We start from the raw sequence: 13,413 nt of genomic DNA on the forward strand, positions 1-13,413 counted from the left end.
CTCCATTTCGCCTTAGCTGCCCTGCATTACATTTTTTCAATCCTAAGTTATTTATTTTTCTGTATTCCTGAATTTCCCGGCGCATTTTTGTACTTCCTTCTTTCTTAGATTAACTTAAGTATTTCTTCCGTTACCCATGATTTTTTCGCAGTTACCTTTCTTGTATCGATATTTTCCTATCCAACATCTGTGACTGTCCTTTTTAGCGATATTTTTTTGCTTTCCGACTACACTGCCTACTAAACTTTTCATTAGCGCATTATTTACAGAGAACTTGAAGAGCATCTCTTCATTCCTTAGCATTCTGGTACACAAATTTTTGCGCACTAATTCTTCCTGACAAATCTCTTAAGCTTCAGCCTACTCTTCATCTTTACCAGATTGTGATCTGAGCTTTTATCTTCTCGTGGGTACGCCTAAGAATCCACTATATTATTTCGGAATGTCTAATTGTAATCTTCCCGTTTCTCCCGGCCTTTTCCAAGTATACCTCCTCCTCTTACGATTTTTTATCAGAGTTTTCGCTATTACTACCTGAAATTAACTGCAGAAATCAATTATTCTTCCTTCTCTTTTATTCCTACTGCAAAGACAGTACTCTCCCGTTACCGTTTATTCTACTCCTTCCCCTACTTTTCACCAGTCACCCTTGACTATTAGAATTGTCTGAGATGTGATGCGTCAAGGTAAGGTTAACGTAGTAATGGCGGGAATCTGGAAGAGACTGCGCTGGGAGACTAAGGCTTCGCTAATCAGGTTCGAGTGAACGTGTATACAATAGCTTTGCAGAGAAGTGACTAGTGTGGAAGCTCCGACAAACTAGTTCTCGAACGAAAGACCACGACAACATGATGGGTACCTCTGAGATAACCTGAGAATTATTAAATTATGTTTTGTGATGTATAGGCTCCTCCAGCCAATTCAACCTCTTAAGTTTGAACTGGTATAAACTTCCAGTATTACACTTAGTTAAAAGACTCATGTCTTTTTTTATTTATCCAGAGTTACTCATTTTTCAAGCTAATTCGTTAGTTACATTGTTTCTTAACTTGACTTTCGATTAGATATACACTGTTCAAATGAATTAGGGGAACACGTGTATCAACGTCCTATATGTTAAATCTATTTTGATGTGGTTTTATTGGATAGCGTCAGATGTTCGCTTTCGATGTAGGCAATAATTAATATCATTCACCATCTACTGGCTGTATTATGTGTTACCATATCAGGTGTACCCTCCGAAGGAAGGCAGTATCGCTGTTCCAGTGTTTTCTCGTGAGGTACTCAAATGGCAATTACTAGTTTTGGACCTCTTATTCAACGAAGCCCATGCAGTGCGGCATATTAATGCAGTGCAAGTTGCCAGCGTGGTCTGTGTGAGCCAAAAAGGATGATGTTTCTGTCATGTTACCGCAGATGCTAATGCCTCTCCATGTATCATCCTTCAGTTGAAGTTTTCTTCCACCGCAGACTCCAAGAAATGTCATGGACTCTCACTGAAGTATGGGAACGGATTCTATGGGGTGACCTCCATAGACTTACACAGACTATGCCACTTAGGTATCAGATAGTAATAAATATTCATATGAAGGTATACACATCATTGAAGATCTCAAAGTCCAATGAAAAGCATCCGGGATGACAGGTAAATGATTGTTTCCTCTTTGCTTTCGACACCTGTCGGTCGTTTTAGCTCTTTTCATGTAAATAATCAGTGATCTAATGGAGTTTTGTTATGTATTTCATTTTTGAAAGATAAAGGTATAATTTGACGAAACACCCAGTCTTCAATTATTGCTCAATGATGTACGAGTGCGGCAGACGCCCAAAGTCTTGTTACCATACTTCTTTTGAGCAGTGTATTTGGAAGTTACTCCACAATGGTTTTGTTCAACGCAGTAGTTCATCAGCTGCATAATATTTCAGTGAAGATAAAAAGTCAGTCGTCAGCTGTACCAGAAAACCATTATTTGGTTCACTTTATCGGTACAGACAGTTAAAACTCTCATCTTCATAAGTGAAATAGGCTAAAATCATCAGGAGGTCAACTTCAAAATAAGAATCGGACGGTGATGTCCCTCAAAGAATTGCCAAAAATACGTATATAAATAACGTATGTTAAAAGCGAGTGTACGAAGATTTAACAGCATAAGTAAAAACAACTCGGTTAAAGCAAATCTAAAGTAGTTAATATTAAGAGCCACAACATACCTTTACTACAGAATCAATAAAACAGAGTGACGACTCTAAAAGTAACTGACATATGCGATGACTGCTGAACAATTAGCTGTTACATTTCACATCATACATAGTGTGTGTGAGAAAAGAACCACCAAACTCATGACATAATGGGCATTGAACATGTCCATGACAAAATGGGAGCACTAGTGTACATACAAATTGTAATAAATTCTGCGACAATTCAAGCGCAAGTATACATTCAACCTTATAAAAAAATATAAATTGTTAACATATCATCATCATTAGTGTCTTGCCAAAAGGCAGGTTTTCACATCTAAGTTCTCCAGGCTGTCAGGTCTTCTGCCATCCTCTTCATGTCCCCATAATCTCCTCTTACCTTTATGTCGTTTATCATCTTGTATCTTCTTCTTCCTCTCAGTCTTCTCCCACAAACCAATCCTTCCAAAGCATCTGCTAGCAAGCACTCACTTCTCAATGAATATTCCAACCAGTTCTTTTTCCTTTCTCTTATAACCTTCAGCAGACATCTTCTCTCACCAAACCTTTCTAATACTCTTTCATTACTCACTCTTTCCATCCAGCTTATCCTCTCCATTCTCCTCCACATCCACATCTCAAATGCTTCTACGCTTTTTCATCCTCTCGTCTCAGCGTCCATGTTTCTGCCCCATATAGTGCCACACTCCAGACAAAACTTATTCCAACCATTATCTAATTTGCAACATAACACTCTCCTCTTTCTGTTGAATGTCTCCTTCGCTATGGCAACTCGAGTTTCCACCTCCTGGTGACATCTCAAGTCTTCAGTTATTGTGCTTCCAAGATATTTAAATGCACTTACTTGGCTAATGGTAGCTTGTCCTATTTTAATATTTCACAGTTTGCATCTTGTATTGATGACCATACTCTTTGTTTTTGCTGTGTTTATTGGTATCCCATATTCCACACAAGCTTTATTCCATATTCCACACAAGCTTTATTCAGATCTTTCAGCATGTTATTCACTGTCCGCTCACTTTCTGCCACTAATACCATATCTTCAGCAAACCTTATATATTCTTTCTCTTTCCACCAATACATATTCCTCTTTACCCATTTACGCGTTCTGCAATAATCTCTTCATGGTATGCGTTAAACAACAGTGGGGAAAGGCAACAACCTTGTCTAACACCTCGTCCACTGCTGCTTCCTTCTGACATTTCATTTGCAATCCTTAATCCTTACTTTCTTGTGCAAATATAGATTCTGTACCAGTCGCCTCTCTTCCCAATATATTCCTTTCCTCTTCAAAATATCCATCAGCTTGTTCCACTGCACTGTGTCAAAAGCCTTTTCTAAATCGATAAAAACAGCAAAGATTTCTCTACCTTTTTCCATATATTTTTCTCCTACAGTTCTTAACAGGCCAATACCATCTCTTGTTCCTTTTCCTCTTCTAAATCCGAACTGCTCCTCTGCAATCCTTCTATCTAGCTTGCCATATAGCCTTCTATACAACAGTCTCAGCAACACTTCAGCTGCATGAGAAATCAGACTGATGGTCCTATGCTCTTCACATTCTTTAATGTTTCTCTATTGGTATCATAACTGTTGCAAGAAAGTCCTCAAGCCATTTCCCTTTGTTATACATCTCATTCCAGAGATAGACTTTTTCTTTTCTTGCCTTGTTTACCAGACTCTTCAAGAGTTCTGCTGGCAAATCATCAATTCCACATGCCTTCCCATTCTTCATCTCCTTCAGCGCCTTTTCTACTTCTACTTCCAAAATGGTGAATCCCTTTCCCTCTTCCGGCACATATTGCTCCTCTTAAACCTTAATTTCGCTTTTTACATCATCCCCTTATACAGACATTCAATATATTCTTACCATCTGTTCAAAACCTCCTGTGGTTCATCTGCTAGAGTATCATCCGCTCTTTCCGTTTCCATGTTGTTCCTCTTTCTTTTACGTTCAAAAACTATCTTAGTAGGCTGTATATACATCATTTCATAGTTTCCCTCTTTCTCCATTTTCTCTATTTCGTCGCATTTCTGTTTCATCCATTTTTCCTTTGCTTCTTCAGTTTCTCTTCTTAATTCATTATTCAGTTTCCTGTACCTTTTTTTGCATTCTTCAGTTTCTACATTTTTTCATCTACTCCACTCTTCCAACTTTTCCATAATGTTTTCTATTATCCATTATTTCCTGGTATTTTGGGTTACTCTAATTCCTAGTACTTCCTTGGCAGAGTCCATGAGTCCTTCTCTCATTTTTATCCATTTCTCATTAGCACTTTCATCAACACTACCTCTTTCCCATTTTTCTATAAATCTGTTTTCCAAATCTGATGCCTTTCCTACCTCTTTGCGTATTTCTATGCTTAGTCTTTCTTTTGCTTTAGCTCTCCAAACTTTTTTCAACTTCACTTGTATTTTCCCACTACTATGTTATGGTTTGAATTTATATCCTCTCCTGGATAAACTTTGGCATTCGTCAAACAGTTCCTAAACCTTTTTTGCATCAGGATGTAGTACAACATATCTTTCCCTATTCAAATGTGATATCCATGTGTAACGTCTCCTTTTGTGTTTTTCAAATAGTGTGTTACTCACTGCTAATGAATTTTCTTTACAGGAACTAATTAGTCGTTCACCTCCCTGATTTCTTATTCCTAATCAAAATTTCATACTGTATCTTCATCTCTTCCTTCACCCACCAGTGCATTCCAGTCCCCCATGATAATAATGCAGGCATTTCTATTTTCTTTCTCGATGATGTGTTGTATTTTCTCATAATATTCTTCCACTTCCTCATCTCTGAACTCATTGATTGGCGTATATACTTGTATTATCACCAGATCCTTTGAACTACGTTTTAGTCGTATCGTCCGCAGCTCGTGGTCGTGTGGTAGCTTTCTCGCTTCCCGTGCCCGTGTTTCCGGGTTCGATTCCCGGTGGGGTCAGGGATTTTCTCTGCCTCGTGATGACTGGGTGTTGTGTGATGTCCTTAGGTTAGGTAGGTTTAAGTAGTTCTAAGTTCTAGGGGACTGATGACCATAGATGTTATGTCCCATAGTGCTCAGAGCCATTTGAACCATTTTTTTAGTCGTATCATCATCAGTCTTCCATCAAATATTGTACCTTAAATACCTTATTTTTCCGCTATCAATATTCCTACTCCGTTTTCACCACTCTTGATTTCCCCTGGATAAAAGAGCTTACAATCTCCACTTCCTATCTCCTCATTCTCGCCTCATCTCATTTCACGCAAACCATGGTCATCTAATCTGTTCCTTTTCATCTCCTGTTTTGCATTCCCTAGCTTTCCTGCTTGCAGTAGTGTCCTCACATTCCGTGTTCCAATCCTTACCTTTCCTTCTTTCATTGTCCCTTTCTTCCTCTCAAATATATCTACTCTTAATGTGTTTTCCTCCCGGAGATCCGAATAAGGGGAAGTTTTAACTCCGGGATCTTTCACATGGAGAGACATACCATGTATTGCTTGGGAATGTAATGTGGTAGTTTCCCGCTACTTTCCACATAGGCAGTATGTTATCCAGCCTAAAATCAACCGCTCGCAATGAGTCAGACACTGTCTGTAGCCGCCCCTCTGGGTTACAGTCACTACTTGCACTCTTTTTGTACCCAAAGAGAAATTATTAACAAAAGACAATAAACCGTGGACCAAGTGTTAAGCAAACAGATTTATAAAAATAACATCATTACTATGTAGAGGGATAAACGAAGGCGGTTAAATTTTTATCATCATCTTATGGTGGCGCCATGTGCCACTGATATAGCGGCGATACGTGAACCTGTTAAGTATCATGGGGACGAGGCTGGCCGCTGGACACGCGTTAGCAGGAGATACAAGTGTGCTGCAGTCCGGCTTCGATATCAGGTTGTGGACGTCGCTGAGTTGAAAGCTTGCTAGGATCCACAGGGCGTGTTTACAATTTGATTTGCTGTTTGGAAGCGTGCCAGTAGCGTATCTAGATGCTAAGAACAACTTGGTGTGTGGGAGGAAATAAACCTAGGAGGGCGTTTAAAAAGTTACTCGTGTGACAGTTTCACATTAAAAGTAAGTAGTGGTTCGTGATTATACCATCGTCCAAACGTACAAAAAACGCACATAAACACCATTAGTACATATTAGATAGAAAAGATAAAATAAAATTACTTAAAACCTGTGAGCAAGCCAGCTTCGACTGTGTAGTCAGATACAACACAAGTTGGACATGAAGCAGGTCACTATAAATCATTTAACAGAGAAGCTACACAATCAGAAAACAATATGTTTTTCATTACGAGTTGTTCATTCGCCGAATCATCAGAGTTAAGGCGGGAATGTTTATAAGTTTCAACTTCTTCTAAAGGATTCATTTTGCACCTTTTGTCGACTATATGCAAAATTTCTATGTCGAGTAAAGACGATGGGGTTTAGTGTATTTTTCAGTTTTAAGGTGTTCTGTGAAGTTTGACTTGTAAGAATTCTCAACATACTTGTTAAACAAGTGCTCGCGAAAACATTTTAAAAGCTGCCTTGTTTGTCCTATATAAAAGCTCGAGCATACATTGCATTGAATTTTATATATCCCAGGTTTGAGATAGTTGTCGGTTGTCGGTCTCTTGTCATGCATGAACAGCGACTTAGTGACGTCATTAATGAAAAATACTAGACTGAGGTTGCATTTTCTTAAAACATGTTAATGCGATACCTGTCGCCTAGGAATGGAATTCTGAAATTTTTTTCTCTGTTACTCCACCTTAATTAAGGAAAGAAGAATTGCGAGTTTGTTTGCGAGGCCAACCTCCGCAGCAAGCACAGAAATATTTGTTTTGTGAATAAAAAACGCCTTCTCTTGCTGCACTGTATTTTATTGTCCCAGACGTATTACGCCGTTTTTCACTTTAAGGCTTCATCAGTGAGATCTAGAATGATGCAGTTATGATACACTTTTGTTTTAATATGTATTATTCGTAGATTATAAACAGTTTTATTCTCGCTTTTTATGTGAGTAAGCGATTACCAACAGTTTTTTGCGTTTTTAATTGGCATCTGCGGTTCCTGGCATTTGGTCACATGCTAGCGGTGGCACTACCGTTCTATTTACGAAACATAAGAATGTTTTTAAGTATAGAACATTTTTCTTCGCAGTTTTAATAATGTTTGCTCTTGTTGTTGTGATGGACTATCAGTCTTCTGTCGCTAATATACATTTGACCAAAAACTGAGACTTCAAGACGTAACTACTCGTATTTTGAGTTCACTGTGTATCTCGTTCTGTTTGGTTTGTTTATGTACATCTTGCCAACCTAATGAAGTACATTCTCTCTCTCTCTCTCTCTCTCTCTCTCTCCGTGTGTGTGTGTGTGTGTGTGTGTGTGTGTGTGTGTGTGTGTGTGTGTGTGCGTGCTTGCGTGTGCGTGAGACCGCGAGCGAGAGAGAAAGAGAGAGGCAGTGAGAGAGAGAGACAGATGTTTGTTGTTGTCTTCAGTCCCAGACTGGTTGGATACAGCTCTCCATGCTACTCTATTCTGTGCAAGCATCTTCACCTCCGACTAACTAGTGCAACCTACACCTTTCTGAATCTGCTTACTGTGTTCATCTCTTGGTCTTTACCCCCCACCCCATCCCCACGCTTCCTACCAGTACTAAACTGGTGATCACTTGATGCCTCAGAAAGTGTCCTACCAACTGATTTCTTCTTGTAGTCAGGCTGTGCCACAAATTGCTCTTTTCCCAGATTCTATTCAGTATATGCTTATGTTTCGTAAATAGAGCAGTAGTGCGACCTCCAGCATGTGACCAGATGAGAGGGAATGCAGATGCCAACTAAAAATCCGAAGAACTGTAAATAATTACTTATTTACGTAAAAGAGAGAAGTGCACTGTTTTATAAACCACGAATAACGCATATCAAAACAAAAGTGTATCATAACTGTATCATTATTAGGGCCCAGATTTTAATTACCTAAAAAACAGTGGAATATGCAAGCATTTCTGACCTAAAACTTACATAAAAAGTATCTTAAAAAATATAACATGACTTAATAGAAGTTTATTTAAAGCTTTCTTGTTTGTTTATTTAATTTTTTATTCACCATAAAATAATACAAAACTAACCTCTCAAAATATTGTAAGTATAGTTCTTTCTTTCTGTAGGGTTTGTGGCTAATTTGCACCTATTTTTTGAATGTCTGAATGTTCTATTTTCTAAACACAAAGTACAGTGAAAAAATCATCTATCGAAACAGTAAAACAATGTTTTCATTTCTACGTAGTATTTAAAGTGTTTCACATTATTTAATACCGTATGCCAATCTTCAGTATCTGCAAAGTTCCACTGGATCACAAGGTGCATTTTCAGGTTTTCCATTGTCAAAGACCTACAGTTTTCGCTGAGGATAGTTTTGTACCTGGAAAAGCTGCTCTCCACTTCACAAGACGTCTCTGGAGCGTATTTGAAGGCAGCCAGGTCACTGGAGTTCAGCTTTGTTTCAGCATCTTCAAATGTTGCGGCATTCCCTGAAAGACTGTCACTAATTTTGCATGGTGTAGAATATCCAGGATTCCGTTGGAGAACACTTTGCAATTTGGTTTTCACTTTATCGGCCACATAACCACGAGCTCGGCCCAAATCACTCTGCACATGTTGCACAATACTCAGGGCCTCACATAGCTGAGTGCCAACAGCTTCCAACCGTTTGATGGCTTTTGATATCACTGAAAAATTGGAGTTGATGTATGCCAAGTTTCGTCTTTCACAATTCTGATAGCACTTGATTCATCGCTATCAAGCTCACAGAAGGTTGTCTTTATTTGGGAGTAGTTGGTGCAGTATTACTCAGCACCATTAAGCCAAGAACCTCATTGTGTAATAATAGGTTTACGTGGGAGGGGTGTTGAAGGTGTTTGTTCCTTGAATTTCTGCACCCGTAGCGGAGCCTTCACATAGATTTTCTTCCCACAGGAAATTAATTTGCCCACGTCAGGGTAATTTGATCGCACCTCTTTAGTAATTCTGTACAACGCATGTGCAAGGCAACCACACTATGGTAGAGAATCTGAAGGCCTTTGGCTGCTTTAGCCGTATATGAAGCACCATCTGTTACAAGCAACAAAACGTTGTCTCTTTTCACACCATCCGGCCACAGTAGCTTCATAGAGTTGTCGAGCAAAATAGCAATCTTCGATTTGTTTACTCTGTCGAGAGCTTCACACGTTAGTAGGAACATATCTTCAGGGCCATCAACTTTTAGAACACTAACAACAACATTTGTAATATATCGCCCACTAATATCTGTAGTTTTATCTATCGACAGCCAGATCTTTTTCTCAGCAATAGTAATTCATATTTTGTCGAACATATCATAATAGCATACGGATAAATAGTTCTTTCTCAGTGTAGATTCATCTGGAAATGGATGTGTTGTGTAATTCCCCAAGAACCGTCTGAAGCGTGGATTCTTCAGCTTTTCCAATGGCATGTTGCAGGAAACCATCATCTCACACAAATCCTTGCAGAATGATTGCACGGTTGACGATTGACCTGTCTGTTCAAATATAACACCGATTCCCTGCTGTTATTTTCAGCACTTCGTTTCACACAGCTGCTGTGTTTAGCGGTATTACAGTGTTGCTGCACATTAAAGCGCTTTTCTGCGCTAACTTTAACTTCACACAGTTTAAAAAATAATATTTTCCCATCAGTACCAAAGAACTTCTCTCCAATTTCTCGAATATATCCTCGCAACTTCATGCAGTCGGAGCACTTTGCTTTAAGCATGTTGAACAATGCAAAGGCTGTATTCAAACTGGTTACCGGGAACATCTGTGCGACTGCGATGATTTTATCGCAGAAGCCGCCTGTGTTGGCTCTGAGAGTGTATTGTTGACTCTGCGCAACAATGTTTTATGTTCACAAAAGGACTGATGTGGTACACCGATTTTCTGCTACAGTCCTGAGAAATAAAGCTGTGTACTAATTTATCTGTTTATCTCTCATAATAGCAAGTTAAATTTTGTCTCATTTTCTTATTCGTGTGTCCCGTAAGATACGAGAAAAACAGTATATGCATTTTGGCAAAATTTGACGGAAATGTGACCTATTATATAAAAAGTTAGCCGCAACATGTCCTATTACTAAAATATGTTGAAATATGACTTTATATGCACATTCAAAATACATTTTTCGACACTAGAATGCCTAGATTTGTGTATAAATTGTTCTAAAATTCACCCTATAGTTCAGAAAAAATTAGACTTGTCACTAAAATCCTGGCCCTAATCATTATAAATACTTCTGATGATGCCTTAAAGTGAAAAAAGGCGAAACACGTCTAGGAGAATAAACTACAGTGCAGCAAGAAAAGGGGTTCTTTATTCACAAAACAAATTACAGACGTAAGTGGTTTTTGGTTACTAGTTTTAGCCTCAATAGCTTTTGCAGAAGACGAGCCGGATAACTGCTGTTGACAATAATAAGGCTGTTGTTCTCTGTGGCAACGGCAGAGAGACTAAGAGAAACCTCATATATGCTGTCAATCACAGCATGAAGAAATGGCATTTTCTTCCTAAGGGGTGACAGGAAGAAACATTCAGATGTTATCTGTCGTAGCCGATTTCGTATGGATGTCAAAACTACTTTTTACATGTGCCAGCGGCAATTTCAAGTTGAGGAACCAGTTTTCTGCTTCGTATGTAACTTTGCGCGTGATAGTGGTTCAGAGTGACCCTAAGAGGTATCAATTCATTCACATCGCCTTTGTATAGATGATGGTATCATCCACATACCGTCTGTAAAATGAAATATTACTAGCAAAAACAGGTTAAGTTTTGCAAAAGCTAAACTCAAAATGACTAATAGGAGCGTCAGCTATAAAACCAGTTTCCCATAGTCAGGCCTTCATCTTGTTGAAATATCTGATCATTGAAGCTGAAATAGCTATATGTGAGAACAATACCCAAAAGAGTTACCATTTCGTTAATTTCGTCAGAATTCAGTTTCTTGCACTTTGTGTGGTTTTCCCTAAAAAATGAGGATCGTATCCTTTATCAGAGCATTGGTGTAGAGGTTTATGATATCAAGCGATGTTAGAAGACAATCAGAGTGAAAGATAGCATTTGTAAATGTTGGCTAGATCTTTCCTATTTTCCAGTGCAAAAAAAGTGTCATATGTGTAATATTTCTTGAGAAGAAACTGTAACTTTTTTATACGAAACACACAGGACTACCATTCCTAGTAACAACGGCACGTACAGGCCAATTACTTTAATGTATCTACACTTGTGATTGCAAAGCTGACGTCTTGGGATATATGGTGAAGAATCTAATACGATCCATAATATATGTTTCGTTTACTAAATTCGCTAGTTTCCTTTACTTTTAGCACTGTTATCATACAAAACTATTACAAAGAGTAAAGGCCCAACCAACAAAATTATCGGGGGAAGTGTAACGTCATTACCACATGTGTGTTATCCGCATATCAGATAATGCAAGAACTACGGTCGCCCTCTCGCTCTCACCAAAGTAATTAGTGGAATTTGCACAGATAAGCCTCTCACAGCATGCTGCAGTCGTGCACCAATTACAAGGATGCTTAGCGTAATTTATATCCTACATCCTTGGCTGGCACAGTTGTCGACAGGGGATTTATTTAACCCTGAGGATAGTGGTGCGTGGCGTAATTATTCTGAGAGCACCAGCAGAGACGGAGACTTAACTTCGCGGCTTGATGAATTTCGTGAAATCTCCAAAAAGTCATCATTCAATCATTTTGTCGTCATTGATTTCTGAGAAATTCAGTACTGAACGGCGAAATGGTCTTAACCGTTCCTGAAACTTTCTTAAGTTGAAAAAGCTAATGTATGTTAGGAAAATAGTTCTATGTTTTGTGGATACTGGGACATGAGATTTTAAATCCATTACACCCGCTTACATGCTATGGAAATGGTTCAGCTTACTTAGCAGTATGATAAAACAAAGTTATGACTAAAGACTTTTTCATAACAGTGGATTTGACTTTGAAATAAATCGTATATTAAAGATGTGTAGTACATTACAGCTGAGAGGGCAGCAACACTAGTTCCGTATTAAACCGAATACGTTCCACATTGCACAACGCAGGTCATGTAGTTTTTTCACCATCAGCACGTTTAATGTTGAAGTAATACAACCCTCAAAAGTGAAATCTAATGAACTTGTCTACTTCAGTAACTCGTCTAAATAAACAACGAAAACAAATATACATTTACTGGACGCAAATAATACAGTCAATTTGGCATGAATAAGTTCATCGAAGATTACATACGAGGCCGTGTTGAAAAGCAATTCCTCCGAATTTTTTTTGCCACAACTCTTATTTGTAAATAAAAGAAACACTATTAACATTCTGCATCCCTGTTCTTGATGTTTACATATTTGCAGAACTATGCCGTTAGAGGGCTCCGAATTCTAAGAGGGAGCGTGAGAAACAGCATGTTATGATAACACTTCTAATTGGAAGAGTTCCTCCAAACATGCAGCAACCTCTCCTTCAGTGTGACATTGCCAGACCATAACACGAAATCTGGGACATCTGCAACAATTCGATGGCCTGTGTTCACTGTCCTATTTCTACTTGTTGCAAAAACGTATTCACCCCTGGTCTGGAGGTGCCGGTGCGGTAGCTCTGCGGGTTCGGTCAGAGATCTGGGTGTTCTCTGTAATAAAATACCTGAGTGAAAAGATCAACAACGAACTTCAACGGATGTAATGTGACGTCCGCTACGACCAAACACAATAAACAAAAAAAAGAGGGGTAGTGTCTTCGATTAGTAATCGAATCGTCCTCGGTCCCGGGTTCAAAAACTGCCACCGCTTAAATTTTGATTAATAATCAGAGTTGGTGGCCGAAACATTCCGGCCTAAGAAGTCACGCTCATTCTACCAGCGGCCTTGTCAAAGAGGGTAGAGGAGCGGACAGAGATTCAGAGCACTCCCTTGTCCTTGGGGCGGGAATCTGCCCCTAAATACGAAAGAATCAGCAATGACCAACGACATGAGGATGCAGAAGGCAATGGAAACCACTGCATTAAAGACACATAGTGTATATCCACAAGACATGTGGCCTGTAAGTGAAAAAAATGTCATAATTGCTCTCCACTGGCAAAAGGTTCCGGAATAGAGCCACCATTCGGAACGGTAGGGGACTGTCAAGGGGGAGGTGAGCACGAGAAAAAGATTG

The sequence above is a fragment of the Schistocerca piceifrons genome, chromosome 2, assembly GCF_021461385.2.
Source record: "Schistocerca piceifrons isolate TAMUIC-IGC-003096 chromosome 2, iqSchPice1.1, whole genome shotgun sequence".
NCBI classification, from domain to species: Eukaryota; Metazoa; Arthropoda; class Insecta; order Orthoptera; family Acrididae; genus Schistocerca; species Schistocerca piceifrons.